This window comes from Ctenocephalides felis, unplaced genomic scaffold (genome assembly GCF_003426905.1).
Source record: "Ctenocephalides felis isolate EL2017-DRISC unplaced genomic scaffold, ASM342690v1 CF-g0.4_SCAFFOLD_01886, whole genome shotgun sequence".
NCBI classification, from domain to species: domain Eukaryota; kingdom Metazoa; phylum Arthropoda; class Insecta; order Siphonaptera; family Pulicidae; genus Ctenocephalides; species Ctenocephalides felis.
Window position 1 is genome coordinate 101,438,686 of NW_020538040.1, and position 13,608 is coordinate 101,452,293.

The window sequence follows — 13,608 nt, forward strand, 5'->3', positions numbered from 1 at the left end:
CAAAAACGAACAGAATTCGAACAAAACCAAGATATCAATTTTAATTGGAAAAGTAAAGTGTGATGTAAGTTTATTATTAATTAATTGATTAATTGGTAATTTATATTATTAACTAAATATTAATGATAATGCTATATTTCAGATAACTGTCGAAAATTTCCGGAAAATGACTGATCAAAGGGAAATGAGAACTTCCATTTCGGAATATTTTGACTCTTCTGATGATTCACAGCAAGACTTGACTTCTAACTCGATTTTGGTGGACTCTGATAGTGACAGGTTAGTTTAAAAGCAAATATTATTTTTTTCAAAAACTAGTGGTCAAATTATGCGTAGCATTTCGCAAAATTGATATTGTGGTGGAAATATAATTATTTTAATGAAACTAAAGTAACTGTTTTTTTTTGAATATATTCATTGTCAATCAAAATATGCATTATTTTTTAAGACAATATCATGGTCTTTATGCCCTTAAAAAGTTCATCTCCAATGAGATATCACCTTTTTGACATTTTATTCAGGATCATATAGTCAGTTTTTTTAATCTTTGAGTAGGAAATTCCTCAATTAACTTATTTTCGTGGTGTTTTTTACTTTTTTCTTTTATTACTTCATTAATAGTTAATATTTTCAATTTTTTATGTAGAGTGAATAACACATTACTTATGGTCAAGTGTTACAACTTTAGTTTTATAAGACACATTACTTATGATCAATTCTTAGAACTTTAGGTTTATAAGAAATATAATTTAAATATGTATAAGTTAATTTAATTATACCTATAATCAACTTATATATCTTAATATTAGAAAAAAAGTAGTATCCGCGGCAGAGATTGAACATTTCGAAAATTGTCACGTTTTAGGGTTACAAGTTATTCTATAAATTTATGCAGAAATATTGTAAATATAAATATTTAAATTTGAAAATATATATGATTCAACTTTTTGGCAAATCTTGAATATAGTTATAAATTAAATTAGAATATTTTTTAAAAATTTGAAAACTTTAATATTTAAAAAAATCATGATTTTAATTTAGAAAATATAATTCAAGTTCATAAATGTATATAAAATATTCTGTTACGATTTTTTAAGAATTAGGGTAGAGCGGGTCTTGAAGGTGGGTAAAACGGTCCACCACCAATATCTCTAAAGTAAGTGAAGTTAAGAATTTTTACCAACAATATATGAAAATAGAGGGAAAAAGATGTATAACCATTTAATGTCTAGTCTATACCTTTAAGGTTAGTTTTTTTTGTTGGAAGCACTGTTATTTAGTCTATGAAGCCTTAGTATAATTTTTAAATATGCGGTATTTAAGTGTTTTATAAGATGTTTGGTTAATTAACTTCCCGAAGAAGAAGTTTATGTTTTTATCAAAAAATCCGATTTGCTATTTTTATGCTTTCTCGACGTTTTAAGCAATTCTGAATCGAATGAGACCAAATTTGGAAAAAGTAGTATGTGTGTGTGTGTATGTGTGCGCGTGTATGTGAACACATTTTTTGCCGTAAATCGACGTTTTCTCAAAAAACGACTGGACCGATTTCAAAAATTTAAAAGCCATTCGATGTTTCTCGATGAGGACTAGTGTTTATCAAATTTGCGGTATGATCAGCCAAGCCGTTTCTTTGTAAATAGCAAAAAAGTGAAAAAAATTATGTCCACGCTTTTAGCCCGCAATTCTGAATCGACTTTGAAAACTCAAAAACCGTTCGAAAAATATTGGTTGGGAATCGTGCTGGTTAGTTTTTGGTAAAGATCGGCCGGGCCATTTTCTTGCAATAAAGTGTTAAAAAGATAGATAGATATCATAGTCTTATAGATTATACTAAAATATTACGGCCCTACGACAAGTCGTTTTATTTTAAAAATTCTTCAATGTTTGCAAAAGTTGGTATGTTTTTTTGCCTTTGTCAAAATTAGACCTTTCATCGGCGTTTGCTCAAAAACGCCTGAACCGATTTCAGAAATTTAAAAGCATCTCAATAAGAACTATCGTTTGTCAGTTTTGGGCGACGATCTGCCAAGCCGTTTGTAACTTAGGAACAAGTATTACTTTTTGTCCATATTTAAGCTATACTACCAAATCAATTTAAAGAAAATCAAAAACTATTTGAAAGATATTTGTTGGGAACGATACTGATTACTTTTAGGTAAAAATCTACCAAGCCGATTTTTTGTAATTAACTGTTGAAAAAAAATTTAATACGATTTTTATGGAACTTGACGTTCATTAAAATTAAAATTAGACGATTAGCAAATTAGAAAATTAGATTAATTAGAGTGTTGGTTCGTTTTTAATTCACTGATGTATGTGATAAATCCACTCGAAATACTTGAACACATTAATTATAAACTCCTTTTATTGATCATTTACACATATCGGGAATTTCATGTAACTTACCTCAAGGCAAAATACCAATACCAACTAGTTTTAAATTAGATATTCAACAGTTTTATATAATCTCTATAAAAGCTTGCACGTGGTTGGGGCATAAATGATCAACTAAACCTTGACCCTGGAAAAGATGTGAACAATAAAAATTAGTAAATAACAAAGTAAATTAGGTTCAAAAAAGTTTTTTACAAAGGATAAATTAAATCCATAGTTATTCCAACTCCACTGATGAATATTTCTGCAGAAATACCAGATCAAGGTTATATACTATGCTATTTCGTAAAAACCTTTGAAACTTAAAATCAAGACATTGAAACTGTCCCTTTTTACACCAGAAACTCGGTATGATGACAATTTTAGCACAGTCAAAAAAGACAATTGTTAACTGAAAATTTTATTGAACATAGTTCGACAGTTGCTTGTTTGGTATGTGTTATGTTCTATGGTGTAGTTCATGTGGTTTAGGCAGTATAATTATTTAGAGTCAAATTGGACCTTTGTGCCCCGCTCTATCCTATTTTTGAATTTTTGTAAATTTGTTGCTTTTACCTTTTACAATACTAATATTTGATAAGATGTTAATTTATTAGTATTGCTTTCAAATAAATCAATGAATAAGCTATTTATTAACTTCCCGTAGGGTAAGTTATAGTAATCGCAAAAAAATCGAAAATGAAAATTTTTGCATTTCTCAACGTTTCAAAAGTTTCTGAATATTTTGGCATACCTTAGAAAAAATAGATGTATGTGTGTGTGTATGTGTGTGTGTGTGCGGATACAAATTTTCGTCGACGATTTCGAGAACACCGATCAACCGATATTAATAATTTAAAAAACATTCGATTTGTACTGATAAGGAGACGTGCTGATTAGTTTTTGGTAAAGGCAGGTCTAGTCGTTCCGAAGATACGGGAAAAAAAGTGCCAAAAACGGTAACACGGTTTTTAAGAGAACGGAGCGTCCGATTTTAAAAATTCAAAGAACATTTTAATTGTATTTAAATGTAATTGATCAAATTTTCAGAAGACAGGTCTAGCGGTTTTGAAGATCTAATGAAAGAAGTAAAACAAAAAAACATTTGGCAGTCAAAAATGATCATTAGACATATGCACATCAAATTATCAGATATTTTATAGAGATTTTAACAATAAGTATACATTTTGTTTACATTCCTATGGGTTCCGTACCAATGTTTATCCGCTAGACGGCGACGCGGAGCTTACGCGCTTTGACATTTCGGCTCTATGCAGTTAAAGCAGTACGATTGCTTTGAAAAAAAAATTCAGAATTTCTAAACTATGCCAAAATAAAGAAAACTTTTTTTTTCAAATAATTTTTTTTTTGTTTCTCAAAAATCTAATTTTTTCGAAGTAGAATTTTTTCAAAAATGTTAATCGCTTTTAAAAAAATAATTATGTTTGGTACGGAAAGTTCCAGCAATTTGCCTTAAGGCACGATGCCTTAATTGCTTTAAGACAGAATTCCACTTACAGCTAGTTCATTTTGTCTTTGAAGTCATCTTTAATGCACAATCCTGAATAGATAACATTTTATGTCTTATAATTTCAGTTCCTACAAAACTTGCATTCAGGACTCATCCGACCATAATAAGCCAGGAACGTCGAAATCTCTATGCACGCTAACTATGGACAAGAAAGATGATGAATGTTCTAGCTTGTCCGACGATTCAAATATAGAAAACGAGCATCCAAACATTAATAGGAATATCGTAGAAGACTCATTTACCAGAAACACATCTGAAGAAGTGAGAGCTATTATGGACAAATTTCGCGGCAAATCGCTGTGGAAAATCGACGACAGTGATTATAAAGAACCATCCATTACATCCGATGAAATCTGGCATGATTCCAATTGGGTGCTTGATTGGAACCAAGTTACAAATTTCTTAGCTAATATCAATAAGCAAAGTGATAAGGATAATGAGCAAATAAGGACGGATAAATGAAGTTTTAATTCAAACCACTAATTTAACTGTATTTTAGCCACAATTCAATAATGCTACACAATTTATACTTCATTGCTATATAGCTATTTAAAATTTCACCCAGTAAACTTTAAAAATTTATACACTATTAAGATTTAAATAAAAGTGTTAAACTTTATTTGTAGTTTCTTTTTATCATGCAAAGAACAATTTGATTCATTATATCAAACGTAATGTCAATGTTGATTTTAATTTATATAAAATAAAAAGCATAACAATAAAAATTTATTAATAACTAGCTGACCCGGCAAACGTTGTTTTGCTAAATAAGGTATATTCTAAACCATTTCTAGAGAATCAAAAATATTAACACTTTCAGTGTATAAGGATGTATTGTTTGAATGCTATATACAATGGGGTATTATAAAAACAATAAACCCCATTAGTTTGTCTATATTTTGTCAATACAATCAAACTGCAAGTTTTATACACTTTTTACAGAAAACATAGTATAATCCAATCCAAGTCTTTTTTGGTAATTCGACTTATTGATTGCGTTTCAAGTTTTTCAGATTCTTTTTGGATTCTGAATTTTGTGTATAATTGTAAATAATACTGCTGAACTTATACAAAATTTTCAAATTTTTGCCAGGAGAGATAGAAAATGAATTAAGTATTTCTTCTTTGACCTGCTTTTTGAAAAGTTTCAAGTAACATTCTATGAATTAAAGTAAATTTAATAAAAAGTATATATGTAGAGCACGGTGAAGCACAATGGTCCAATTTGACTTTGAGCAAATATCAACTATATCACGAAAACTAAGCTAATTATATCACAACAAATAACACATTTCAAACAAACAATTATCTGACTACATTTAAAACTGTCAGCTACTTCATCATTGAAAAAATGTGATTTCTTGCTGTCTGCCAAAAATTTGTTATCTAGACCTTTTTATCCTATATGCGGGGTAACTTGTAACGGGTAGGTGGCAAAAGGTTTAAAGCCTTATTATAATTTTAAAGGTATTTTACAAAATAATTACATTTTTAACTAATGCTAAAACTACCAACGGAAGAAAATAATTTTATTATGAATTTTCAAAGATTATCGTTTATCTCCCCCATTTCAAAGATTATCGTTTTCAAATCAAGTTTATAGCTGGCTATACATCTTTTTTCCTCTACTTTCAAATATTGTTGTTAAACAATTCTTAACTTTACTGATTTTTGGCACATCGGTGGTGGACCTTTTTAATCCCGGACCTTCATATATTAATATCTATTCTGCGATAAATTCTGGAAAATTATAATTGGAAAAATGTTATTCGACAAAATGTTCATTTGATCGATACCAAATTTAGGTTCTGAATTCAAATAAGATAAATAAAAAATAATATAACCTGTTTTATAAATACCAATGAGTATATAATTATACAAATGAGATCTTTCAGAGCACCGTGTTTGAGAAAAATATGCCAAAAAGTGCATTTTCATATTAACATATCAAAAAAGTTTATATTTTTAAAATAAAACTACAAATTTTTAAATAAAACTACAAACCAAACTACTTACTACAAATTTATCATAAATAAATAATATTCGCGTAAAACATCCTATTAAACGTAATTGAACATCATCTGTCAAAAGCGTTTGACATTTCACGAAATTGTCACGGTCCATTGTTTTATTTAAATTATGCTTCTACAAAAATTTTCAAATTAAAAATGTAAAGTTTTTACGCGGATTTGAAATAATTTCTCACCTTTTGGACTTTCTCTGGATTGGCACGAATTTTTCAAGACTAAGACCGGCCAAATCGAATCAGCCGTTTTCGAGTTTTATTCGGACATTTGAAAGAGAGCTCCATTTTTATATATAAGATTAAGATCATTCATTATATTCCAGCATATAATTTTTGATAAAAATGATAAAAATTGTAAAAATAACTATGAACAAGTTATTTATAATTATTATTATTTTATATTTATGTATATATATATTTCATAACTACTTATTATTATGATTAATTGCTGGAATTTATATATTTATTTCTAAATACTCACTTTTTTTCTCTCTGTCTCTCTTTTAATTTTCAATAATATTACTTAGTACTTCAATACTCCTCTTCCAAATCGTGATGTAATAATGTAATTGAACTTAGGCTATATATATACATATATGAGTGAGTTCTTGAGGGCGATACATCAAACAAAGAAAAGGCAAAGATTTATAAAATAATCTTTAATTCCAAACGTTTCGACATTCAATTTAATGTCATCATCAGTGGATCTAAAAACAGTATGAAAATTGGTATATCTAGGTAATTATAATATATGTGGATTGGTATAGTAATTATAAAATAAGAGAAAAATTAACAAACAGCAACACTTAACAACAAACAAAATATAAAAGATAGGAAAGGTAATAGAGACTAGAATTAAATAAATAATTAAAAAAGAAAAAGAATATAGGCAAAAATATATAAGTACACTCATATAAACCTACGCATATATACATATATACACATATACATATATACATATATACACATATACATATATACATATAGACATATATATATATATATATATACATATATATATACATACAAACACACATGCAAACATATAATACACATATTCATATACAAATACAAAAATATATACCTATATATGTACACATATACATGTACGACTATACATATATAAATATACGCATATACATATATGCAACGTGCATGCATATTCACAACGACGTACATGGTCATGTATGGAACATACATATACTCATACCTATCTATGTAACTATAGCTATACACGTATACATATACATATACGCATAAACATGTATATATACATATATACATATATATATATATATATATATATATATATATACCTACATATATACATATACACACAATACATACATATATACATATGTACATAAATGCTCACATATATATACATATTCATACATACATATATACACATATACAAATACATGTATACACATATACATATGTATATACATATACATATGTATATACATACAAACATACATGTAAATAAATAATATACATATATATACATATATACATACAAATACGTATATATATAAACATACACATATGTAAACTCGTATATATGTAAAGCAAAAAAATATTTATGAAGATGGATAATACATATAAAATACAAGTGGACTTACATTACGTTGGGAGGTTACATCTAGAGAAGTGTACACAACACTAGAGATTGGCACTAACATTTATATAACTAACTTGTCAACACCATGCATTTTTTATAATTTTTTGTATGATATAAACAGAAAAATGATTGAACGAATGAGTTTTATTTGAACAAAAATGTAAGTAGAATTATGTAATTTCTGCCACGACTTCTGTACTTTGCGCGTACCGAGGAATGCGTGACGTGTTTTGAAAGATTTTTAAGGGTCATTCAAGGATTGTTATGAGTGGGTAGGTAGAAAAACGGTCGAAGTTGAAACTAGTAATATTAGGCTAGGTTTGTATGGTTAGAATTAGTTTTTTTTTAAGAGGAGAAAAAAATTGGAAATGTTATTTAGTATTACTAGGGAGTTATACTAATAACTCAAATATCTAAAATAATTTTTTTTTAAGGGTTATTCAAAATTTGCTATGCATGGGCAGGTAAAGCTCGGGTTTCAAGGCCGAAGTTAAACTAGTAATGTTGGCAAGGTTAGTATGGTCAGAATTAGTTTTGTTCAGAGGAGATAAATTTGGAAACATTATTTAGTATTACTTGGTAGTTATCGCAGAGTAAGGAGGTATCAGAACTTTTATTTACCGCGTGATTATATACTGATATGAAACAAGATTCTGCAAAACGTCTCTGAACGGTGTTCCGTTCATGGTAGAGAATACTGGCATTATAAAAGTTAAAGGAGTGTTTGAAATTTTTGATGTTTCTGTTATCATAGTTTGGTTTTGGTTGGGGTTTTTCGAATTATTGTCGTGTTGTTTGAGTCTTTTTATTAAATTTTGTCCAGTTTCACCTATGTAAGTAGAAGGGCAGTCATTGCAAATTATTTTGTAGACAATATTGGACGTATGTTCTATACTAGTGGGAGATTTCAGGTTTGTGTAGATATATTTTTGCCTATATTCTTTTTCTTTTTTAATTATTTATTTAATTCTAGTCTCTATTACCTTTCCTATCTTTTATATTTTGTTTGTTGTTAAGTGTTGCTGTTTGTTAATTTTTCTCTTATTTTATAATTACTATACCAATCCACATATATTATAATTACCTAGATATACTAATTTTCATACTGTTTTTAGATCCACTGATGATGACATTAAATTGAATGTCGAAACGTTTGGAATTAAAGATTATTTTAAAAATCTTTGCCTTTTCTTTGTTTGATGTATCGCCCTCAAGAACTCACTCATATATTTCAACATCAAAATTAACTACTAAATCATATACATATATATATATATATATATATATATATCTTCTATATATATAAAAATAAGTCGGGTTTTCCTTCCTGACGAAATAACTCCAGAACGCACGAACCGATTTCGACAATTTTGCATTCGTGGGAAAGGTCTCGGGCTCCGCAAGGTTTATAGCTAAGAAAATTAGTTGTGCATGGCATCGTGCCTTAATGCAAGCTGCTGGAACTGCACGCACCGTAATTAAAAATTCGAGTAATAAAAATAATCAATAACTATTTTAAATAATTTCAAATAGATTATCTTCTATATATATATAAAAATAAGTTGGGGTTTTCTTCCTGACGAAATAACTCCAGAACGCACGAACCGATTTCGACAATTTTGCATTCGTTGGAAATGTCTCGGGCTCCGTAAGGTTTATAGGTAAGAAAATTAGTTGTGCATGGCATTGTGCCTTAATGCAAGCTGCTGGAACTTCACGCACCGTAATTAAAAATTCGAGAAATAAAAATAATCAATAACTGTTTTAAATAATTTCAGAAAGATTATCTTCTACATATATAAAAATAATTCGGGTTTTCCTTCCTGACGAAATAACTCCAGAACGCACGAACCGATTTCGACAATTTTGTATTCGTTGGAAAGGTCTCGGGCTCCGCAATGTTTATAGCTAAGAAAATTAGTTGTGCATGGCATCGTGCCTCAATGCAAGCTGCTGGAACTCCCGCACCGTAATTAAAAATTCGAGTAATAAAAATAATCAATAACTGTTTTAAATAATTTCAAATAGATTATCTTCTATATATATAAAAATAAGTCGGGTTTTCCTTCCTGACGATATAACTCCAGAACGCACAAAAGATTTCGTTTCGTTTATAGCTAAGAAAATTAGTTGAAAATTTGCGAAATAATTTTGGATTCACTTTCATTTACTTAGAGAAGTTCAACTAAAAAATACTTCATTTTTGTAATCGAAATAAATTCATTACTGTTGTATAATAAAATTAAATTTTTCCTTTTCAAATTTAAAACAAACAAACAATTTCTTCATCTTTCTCACGAAATCATCTGGTGGCGAAACGGAGTTCGTCGGGTTTGCTAGTATATATATATATATAAAATACGAATTTACTTTGATTATTACAAGATTTCATTATTAAAATATATACAGACTAAAATATAAAAAACAGTATAATATTCGTGGTGTTTAATGATTTTCTCATACAATAACTTTTTTTAACCCAATAAATAATTCAGTTCTAACAGTAAGTGCAAAATTTTTTCACAAGTTATTTATATCGTTATGTTCTTTAACATCATTATTATTTTTATTTTGTTGTAGTTATTATTAATTACAATCCTTTTTTACCCTCTCTTTTTTATTTTCATTTTAAATTATCTTATAGAATATGATGTAGCAATAATATGTTTTTTTATTCTTATATTTTGATAGCTATCAGAAACTTAGGTCTTATGAGCTGTTGGACTGAAACTTCTCCTTACTTTGCATTTTTAGATGGAAACCCAATGGTTATTCCATCCATATTTGATGATTTTATTATTAGAATTTATCTAATATGACTGACTTTTTATTGGTGCTGCAATGTCGGGCAACGGCGATTTTTACTTGAAAACATATTGCTATCTATTTTTCCAAGTGTATTGTCACCAATGCTTGATAACAGGCTGCTCGAGTCTGTCTCGAACCCAGGACCTCTGAATTAAGTCCCGTCGCTCTTAACCGCTCACATAATAATAAAATAAATCAGTCTATGCATTGCTATTTAGTTAATAAATGGTTGCGCACAGTTTTTATTACTATTTTACCAAACAACTTTTATAAAATCAAATTTTGAATTTTTTTGAGTTGTGCTGTACCCAGTATGGTGAAAACCAATCACAATTAAAATACAAATATAATGATTTATAAATTATCAAGTTGATACGTATAATTTTCCATATAATTACGTTTGCTTGATCTGTGCTCGTTCAAACTTTATATGTATACACCTAAGTCCTGAAATGGGAAAAACTTGTCAAAAGAAAAGTTGTTGATGTCACCAGGAAGGACATATTACCTTCAGTCACTCGACAAGACTGTCGTAAAAAGTCTCGGATTCTACGCAAAAGTTTGTCCATTAGACGGAACACATCATCATGATGTGACGCTTAAAATATGCCGGAGTAATTACTTGCATCCATTATACATATATTCAGAGATATTCAGAAAAAATAATTTGTAAATATTTTTAATTAATTATATATAAATATTATAAATGTTCAACAACATTTAGAGACAGAGCTCCACATAACTAACTAAAACCTGCGATGTATGGTATTTTACCTCAAGCGAATTAATCTAATTTTTTTAAAAAAGCTATATATATATATATATATATATATTTATATATACTAGATGACCCGACAGACGTTGTTCTGTACCCATGTCTACAATTTTTTAATATAATATACTAATATTTACCGTTTACGTAAAAATAATAATTATTGTTTTTAAATTACTCTTCGCGCCAAAATTCTTATTTATTTATAATAAGAGAGATGTAAAATGTAGAACACTATATTGGAAATTGAAGTATTTTAAACGGTATAACATAACCATAATATAACACTGGTACTTCATGTTGGATTAAATTAATTTAATTTTTTATTATTTAAGATATCCAAAATTGCATCTTAAACTTCTCCTAATCGATATCGTGAGGGCCGAACTGTATGTATTCATCTTAACTTTCCCATTTGTTGTTATAAAGTGAAATTTGTATGAATTTTAAAAATTTTGTGGAGAGATTAGTAAAAGATGCAAAGAAATTATATATTGAAAAATAAAACTATATATAAAAATTTAATACCCCAATCTTGTGTTGGCGCCCCCTAAGGCGTGCGCTCGTATTTTTCGCATGCATCGCATTAAAGGTAGGACCGGCCATGATTAATACCTAATTTCATATTTTGAGTGTATTAATTTGTCATATCCGGTTCATATGTGCAACATTCAATCTGCCATACATATACTGTATTTTATATTATTTTAATTTCTGGCACATTTCAACTGTTTTTTGGCAATAATGATGTAGACATTTCATTTTTCTTATTCATAATCATAAATTTATTATACATATTCTAATATTACTTTGGTTCTATTTCTAGGTTCATGAGTAAATTGAAATTTTTGGCAGATGATAGTTTTCATTTAATTTCAATGCAAACAGTGACATGTCGTTTTTTGCAATTTTTTCCATTTATTTCTACAATATTGTTATACATCCCAGTACTTCATAATCACATACATCCAAGAAAATTTCCTTAACAAACTTCAGAAAGATTTATCAAAATCCGAATAATCGTTTAGGAGAAGTATACAGTGAGTGCTTGTAATTTAATATGAACTTTATATAATAGCAATAAAGGTGAAATTGATTCTGTTTTAGTTAAAAAACATTTGTATTTGAAAAAGAAAAGGGCTGTTTTTAGTGTTTTATCGGCAATTATTCGATTTTTTTTCGCCGTAAGAACCATCTTCGGACTTGAACAAACATTTTAAAAGAAGAATTGGCCAAATAGGTCCAGGCGTTGTTGAGTTATGCGCTTACCAACACATTTTGCGATTCATTTTTATATATAAGATATCACATCGTAGTATAGCCGATGGCTAGATTGTTGTGAACAGAACTAAAAAATAAAAACAGAAATTGTATATTATATGTCATTCAAATGTCATATCATAAAAAACTGAAAAAGACATGCGAATAAAATGTAATGAGATATATTGAAATAAGTTCAGTATTATTGACAACCTATTAGAACAAGCAGTAAAATAGAACAGTAAAATATCCTATAGCTAATTTGACATGACATATTATCGACACATATTAGTGTGGAACTTTTTCTGAAGATGTATAAGCTGTAATGTTCGTTCTCATCATTGCTTATATATTGCAAATTTCCCAAAGCAAAATGCCATATATAAATATTTATTAAACTGTAATAATTTGTTAGAATTTTTTATAATAAAAAGTCATTAATTAGTTAACGAATCTCATATGGCAAGAAGCGAAAATTATTCGCCCCTGCTCTGGAAAATTTTGTTTGAACTGTCAGAGGATAGAAAACGATTTGTTATACAATTTAAAATATCTAGACAAACGGTTATTTCATATGACCGCAAGGTTTTCTGGTTACATATATATATATACATATCTCACATATATAATCAAGTGTATTTAACAACCGTCTAAACTTATTACAAAATATCATATGATTAAAAATAATAATAAAAACATGAAAATTAAGATTGCGTTGCCATGATATTTAAATTACTAATTATGACAATTAATATTTTTCAGATTTTTTCGACAGCCTCCATAGCTCAGGGGTTAGAGCACTGGTCTTGTAAACCAGGGGTCGTGAGTTCGATTCTCACTGGGGGCATTCATTTTTGTAATTGAGAATGAATAAAATTTTATTTATTGAAACTTAAATTATTAAATGTTAAAATACGCACTAAAATAAATCAAATTTAATACAATTAATAAAAATTATACCGTAATAAAAAAAAATCGATTGGCGACTTTCACATGCTGGATTTTATATATATATATATATATATATATATATATATATATATATATATATGTGTGTATATATATATATATATATATGTGTGTGTATATATATATGTGTATATATATATATATATATATATATATCAATTTGAAAAAAAAACGTAAGTGTGTCAATTTACTATACTCCCACTTTTTCCATTTCCATTGCATGTGTAAGTATGGAAATGCAA

At 28.1% G+C, this 13,608-nt stretch overlaps 1 protein-coding gene and 1 non-coding gene across 2 annotated transcripts in view; one reads left to right on the forward strand and one right to left on the reverse strand.

Moving 5' to 3' along the window:
• Positions 1 to 13,608, reverse strand: part of LOC113375603 (probable G-protein coupled receptor 27) — a 521,019-nt gene that overhangs the window by 121,303 nt on the left and 386,108 nt on the right. The gene's annotated exons all lie outside the window — the stretch shown is intronic.
• On the forward strand, positions 13,172 to 13,244 carry Trnat-ugu. The gene has a single exon. It is a non-coding gene; the product is annotated as a tRNA-Thr (tRNA).